Genomic DNA, 6,217 nt, shown 5'->3' on the forward strand with positions numbered 1-6,217 from the left:
TATACTTGCATTATCACATATTTACCTAACCATCTATCTATACAGTCATCAACCTGTCTTTTTAATGCATTTCAAATTAAAATGCAGACCTCACTACACTTCCTTCTAAATACCTCAGCATGCATACCATTAGCTAGAGTTCAGTATTTGTTTGTAGTATTTTGTTTGAGGTAGAATTTACATACAATGAAATGCACAAATCTTAGATATTCATTTGCTGAGTTTTGATAAATGCAAACACTTGTGTACCCAATCCTCTACCAAGATATATATAACACAGTCATCATCTAGAAAGTTTCTTCATGCAACTTCCCAGCCAATCCCAACTTCAACACCCATAAGTAAGCGGAGTTCTGATTTTTTCCTCACCCCTAGCAGGTGGTCATGTAGTTCAGCAGGTAGTTCCAAAGCGGCTCCCTGGACACGGCCCTTGGGTTGCTCATATTGTGCTTTGGTCAGGGCCACATTAAGTGCCTGGGGTTATTTAAAAATCCAATGCTTTGGTGTTCATTTGCTCACATGCAGAAGATGATAAAATTGTTTTTGAGCCCCTGAAATACATTCATGCTGGCAATCTCCACTTCCTGGTAGGGCTTGGTGTGCAGGGAGTCACTGAGCTGCATGTACTGCCCTGGTAGGAGCGTTGGCCCTCATAGGACATGATGATGGATATGATGATGCCAATCTGGTCCAGCTTGGCACCTGTCTTCAGTAGCTTTGTGATGATTTTTTCTCTGTTTGCAGTTTCTGGCCTGTTAGGTAGGAGGTGCCTGACCTGATGATCTCCTCCTGGCCCTGGGTCACACAGAGCATCTTCACACACCTGCTGCTGTTTGACAAGAGTCCTTGCAGAAGATGTTAGACAGGAAGGCACTGCGTGCAGAGTACATCTGATCCTGGACTTGAAGGCAGATAACACAGATGGGACAGCTGCCCAGCACCACCATGTACTCAAAGAGTGACTGGGACAGCCCAGCCTTGGCTGCTTTCTTGCACATCACCATGACGCCCAGCTGGCAGTGGTTATCCAACGGATCAGCTGCTTGGCTCTCAGGACATAGGGACAATCCACTCCAGGGCCCAGTGGGCTGCATGCCTATGAAACTGCATCTTGGCAACCCTTGGTCACCCACATGTGCAGCAGATGACATCTGTGTTCATGAGCAGCTCCCTCTCAGAGGTGTGCTTCAGGGCCAAGTACCACATCTGGTCTGCAGATGACAGCTCCCAGGTCTTGTCCTTCAGCGACTGCAGCTTCCAGAGCATGCTACCTATGTTCCTGATCTGCTTGTGCAGGGCCAGCATGTGCAGTGGGGAGTTGATGACCCCAGCTCAGAGCTTCATGACTTGCAGCTCGGTCAGTGGATCTTCTTGGTCAGCTGATCCATGGCTATGTTAGTTGGAGCATAGACTAGCACAGGCCCACTGAGCCAGATGGTAGATGATGGTGGCCAAGGTCACATCTTCCCTGTGCCTAGAGGTCTCTGGATCTGGCTCAATGGCTTCTGCAGCACCATCTTTAGAAAGTCAACCTGAGAGTGGTGGAGGTCTTGGAGCTCTTGTGCTGTGAAGTGCTTGCGCTGCGGGCACTTTCTGATCACACCTAGCAGTTTATGGTAGATGTAGCCCAACGCAGAAATCTCCTCCACAGCAGATGTTTTCAACCCTCTGCATCCTGTCTAATGAGGTTGACTTCTACATGAAACCCACCTGGAAGTTATGTGTTACCTCCATGGTGTACCCACAACTGCTCTGCAACTCAATGGCGATCTCATTGCCATAATTATCAGGGGCTTCAATGACGTGTCCGATCCCTTTCCACAGGGGCACTAGGTCCCCTTTGTACCACAGGCAAATCTTGTTCCCCTGCTACATGTTTCCTAACCTAATTATTACTAAAGCCTGATTATCAAAGTCAGTCTTGGGCAAAGTGAAGTAGGCAATTCTCTTCTTGTTAAGGCCCAGGTCCCACGTGACAGTAATGTTATCTTGACTCTGGGACTCTTTCGCTTTCTTAGAGTAGCTGACCTCCAGCTTAACCAGAGGGCCAAATATGTTCTGGTACTGGTAAGAGTCCTCCTGCCTCGGGGATGATATGCCAGGGCCCCTCCTCCACCCCCGGCTTCTTCAGGTCGTCCCAGGTGGCGGAAGGATTTTCCTTGCAGAGCTACTCCAGCTGGCTCATTTACTCCGTGCTGATCTGCGAGCCCACAGCTGTTCCAGCTCAGAAGGTATTGTGACCAGCCAGGATAGGAAGCAGTGGTCCTGCATCCGGGGCCGCCACTGTGAACTCTCTCGGTTGATTTCCCTGAGGCTGCTCTGAGTGGCACAGGGCTGGCTGCACAGCAGCCCCACGACCCAGGCGGCTTTGGTAAGAATGAAGCCAAGGAGCCTTGCCGCTGACATAGTCATAACACTCCAGAACCGTCTCCCCCAGGGTCAGTCCTTGTACAGAGTCACCTGTGGCTGCCAGCAGCATTTCCATGATCTACTGAACCACCCTTGCTGGGAACACAGTAAACCATGCAAGCAGGACCGGGTATTGCCCAGTAACTGCAGGCATGTATGAGACATCCTTCTTTGAAGTTCAACTAGGCCAACTGGCTGGTCTTGCCCACCCTCTCATCCTCCCCAGGTTCTGTAGGATGCACACAGTTCAGCCCACCTACTAGTCCACCTGTCCGGCTGCTGCTTCCACGCGGATCCGGCCTCAAGCGCTGCCACTGCGGTCGGTTGGGGAAAATGAACTCGGTGCACTGGAACGCAGAGCTCTGCGCAGAAGCCTGGGAAGTTGGCCTTCTGCGCATCCGGGAAGGTGCGCATGTGCGAGCTGGGTGGAAACGCCTCCAATCTCACAGTGCCGCCCACACGCAGCACGGAGCACTTCGCTATGCAGAGGTCTGGGAGGCAGTAGCGGCGCCCGCGCTCTGGAGCCAGGGGGCCGCCAGCGTGCAAGGCACGCGTCCAGAGCTGCCTTTGCTGCCCTCGGAGCCACCCGCTGCTCACAGCGACTGCTGCAGGAACCGCCGTCGCCTGCTGTAAGCACGGTGCTTTAATTTTACCTATTCTGTCAGATATGAAGTGGTTTCCATTGTATTCTTGATTTCTGATATTATTTTTTAGTTTGGGTACTTCCATTTTATTCTTTTGATACAAATTCTTGTTTTCTGGTTGATTTCTCCATCTTGTCATCCAATTTCACAGTCATTTAAAACTTCTTCTGAAAACCAGTATCTGGATCACCTGGGCATCAGTTTCTATTGCCTTTTCTTTCCCCCTTATTTTTTATTTTGTGTACCTCGTAAGTTTTTTATTGAATTACTGAAATTATGGGTAAAAATTATTGGGATTCTTAAAATATCTTTCTCTAAAGGGGATTTCTGTAGCTTTTGGCAGGCAATTAGAGTCGGCATAGATTACTTAATTCAAACGGACTGGGCTGATTCACAGCTGGGTTCAAGTCTGTAAGGCTGGTCTATTTCTGGCTTAACCTCAACCTAGACTATAGCCCTTCTGCTGTCCAGTTGAATACTTTGGTTGTTTGTTTTTTATCAGAACCCCATTCTTTTGGTGGTTCTTTAATGCTATTTACAAAGCTCCCCAGAACTATGAAACTGACAAAAATCCTGTGTAGTATCTCAAGCTTATAGCAGCTATTTTATGCATGGTGTCTGTTTTCAGCCTAAACTACTTACAAATTGGCAAGTGCCTCAAGAGGAAAAGAGGCTCAGACTGTTGGGCTCAGTTCTTTGAACTCTCCTCTCTATAATCTTGGTCTCTTAGGTCCTGGCTGTCTTGATGCCTTTGAACTCTTTTTAGGCTCATGAGATTGCTGAAGTTCTTTAAAGATTCTTGACTCTTTAAAGCACAAACAGTAATAATGGGTGTGGGGTTTATAGAATATGTTGAATTAAAACATATGGCTAATATACAAGGAATTGAGTGGGGATTAAATGAAATTATACCATTTTATAGTTATTGTATTGTTCTTTAATATCATATGAATTGAGCCTGCGGTAAGTTAAGTGTGTATTGCTATCTATAGGGTAACCATTACAACACATACAAGTGGACACACATACACACAAAGAAGTATTGCTAAAAAAGTCAATAAAATAGATAAAATTGAATAATACAGATTATTCTGTAAGCATAAAAGACAATAGAAGTAAATGAAAAATAGAACATATAACAGATGGAACAAATAGAAAACAAATACCAAGATAGTAGAATTAAACTGATCTGAACAAAACCATAATTCCATTAAATGTAAATGGACTAAATGCTCCATTAGAAGGAAATAAGACTGGATAAAAAGCAAGACCCACCTACATGTTGTTTACAAGGTATATAATATCTAAAAACACAAGTAAGTTCAATTTAAGGAGTGGAAAAAGATGTATAAAGTGAAATCTATGACATAGATATTCCATTTCTAGGTATTAGGCCAAGAGAAATGAGAACATATGTCCATGAAAACATGTATAAAAGAATATTCATAGCAGGCTTTATATGTAACAGCCAAAATTTGAAGACAACCTAAAAGGCCCATCAATATGAAAATGTGTAACAAAATTGTAGTATATTTATACAATGGAACACTAAACAATAAAAAAGAATGAACTTTTGATTGATGAAACAACATGGATAAATCTTAAAAATAGTATCTGAGTGAATGAATCTAGATGCAAAAAAGTAACTTACATATTTATTTTACAGGAGTTCCAAGAAGAGACAGATCTATACCATGTTAATAGAAATGAGAAACTGGTTACCTCTAGGGGAAAGCAGACTATCTGGAAAGGGGGAGTTAGGGAAATTTTGGGCCTGATGAAAATGTTCTGTATATTAATTTGGGTGGTTATTACTATTGTCAAAATCATTAAACTGTACTGTTAAGATATATGCATAAAATGCATATATCTTAACAGTACCTCAATGAGAAGTTTATGCACCTCAATAAGAAGTTTAAAGTAAAGCATAATTTAAAAACAAATCTGGACTAAGACATTATTTTGTTTGTTTCTTAATAACAGAAGAAAATAGGTACATGTCAATGCAACTTGTAAAAGAATAATAAGGAAAACTGAGTTTCCAAAAGTAGAGCCGGGTTTTTGCCATCTTATTTTAATGAATCAATTAGTAACTTATAACCAAATATGAGGTTGAAGCCATTGAAAAATACAGTAGTTCAGTGAATTCCTTCTTCCAATGATGTGTTGGTTCTCACAGAACTCTTGATTTTAGATCCAGTGCATATGTCATAACATGTCCAAAATATTGGATAAACAAAGTAAGGAAAGGGTTTGGGTTTAAAGAGTAGACTGTGCTTTGAGCTATACTCTGAAACAAAATAAAACATTAAATAAGGAGGTCATCTACTCCCTTATTTAAGTGACATATACAATTGTTTTATAGTGTGAACTGAAAGAAAATTTAACTAGAGCCTTCTAGTCAAAAAGAATTTATGGCAGTATTATAAATATTTTCAAAGATTTAAGGTAAAGGTGGATATAATGTATAAGTAGATAGAGGTTCATAGTAGAGAAATGGAAACTAAAAAGGGGTCAAATGGAAATTTGAGAAGTGAGATGAAATGAGGTCATAACAACAGATTGGATAATGAGAAAAGATAAGTGAACTTGCAAGTCAATAGAAATAAACCAAACAAAAGCCCAGAGTGAAAAAAAGAAAAAAAGCCCTATTGACCTCTTTATTGTGGGACAACATAAGTATTGAACACACATGGGACTGGAATCATGGGAGGGGAAAAAAATTGCATTAGAGAAAAATATTTGGAGGAAAAATGGTGAAACCTTTTCTAAGTAAAAAAAAACTTATGAAAGCTTAATTACTTATTCAATATATAAGTTCTGTGTGACTTGCAAAGTGAACTTTTCTTATCCAGCAAACTGATATGCCATTTGAGAGTTATGATTTTGAGCTTTACTGAGATATGGTTGAAAAAATAAACTACACATATTTAAAGTATACAATTTGATAAGTTTTGACATGCATCTCCCACATTTACTTATGCCCATTTATAATTCCTCTTGCTTATCCTCTCCCTGGTCCCCAGACAACCAGTGCTCTGAGTTCTGTCACTAAGGGTTGGTTGGAGTATTTTGGAATTTTATGCAAATGGAATAATGTATTATGTACTTCTTTTGTGTTTAGTTTTTCTTTCACTCAGCTTGATGATTTTGAGGTTCGTCCA

General features: G+C 41.8%; 1 pseudogene; it reads right to left on the reverse strand.

The window, feature by feature from the left end:
• Window positions 1-371: 371 nt before the first annotated feature.
• On the reverse strand, window positions 372-2,406 carry LOC130843951 (regulator of nonsense transcripts 1-like; annotated as a pseudogene).
• Window positions 2,407-6,217: the final 3,811 nt, after the last annotated feature.

This window comes from Hippopotamus amphibius, chromosome 1 (assembly GCF_030028045.1).
Source record: "Hippopotamus amphibius kiboko isolate mHipAmp2 chromosome 1, mHipAmp2.hap2, whole genome shotgun sequence".
NCBI lineage: Eukaryota > Metazoa > Chordata > Mammalia > Artiodactyla > Hippopotamidae > Hippopotamus > Hippopotamus amphibius.